The sequence below is a fragment of the Habropoda laboriosa genome, unplaced genomic scaffold, assembly GCF_001263275.1.
Source record: "Habropoda laboriosa isolate 0110345459 unplaced genomic scaffold, ASM126327v1 scaffold6364, whole genome shotgun sequence".
Taxonomy (NCBI): Eukaryota; Metazoa; Arthropoda; class Insecta; order Hymenoptera; family Apidae; genus Habropoda; species Habropoda laboriosa.
The window spans coordinates 6211-6441 of NW_017106242.1; positions in this window are offsets into that span (position 1 = coordinate 6211).

A 231-nucleotide genomic window follows, 5' to 3' on the forward strand; every position below is an offset into this window, starting at 1 on the left:
TTGACCCTGCATATCATGAAAGAGCTAGAGATTAGGACAGGAAGTAGTAGAATCTCCTTTCAAGAAATGGCAGCAGTTATCCAATTAACATTTAGTTATTCAGATATAAATCAATCTGTTGATGAAATCCTTACTATCAGAAGTAATAGACAAGCATCTCTATCAAAAAAGAAATTTGATAGAGAACTATATGAGTCAAAATCTTCTAAAGCAAAAATTAAAGCTCCTAGT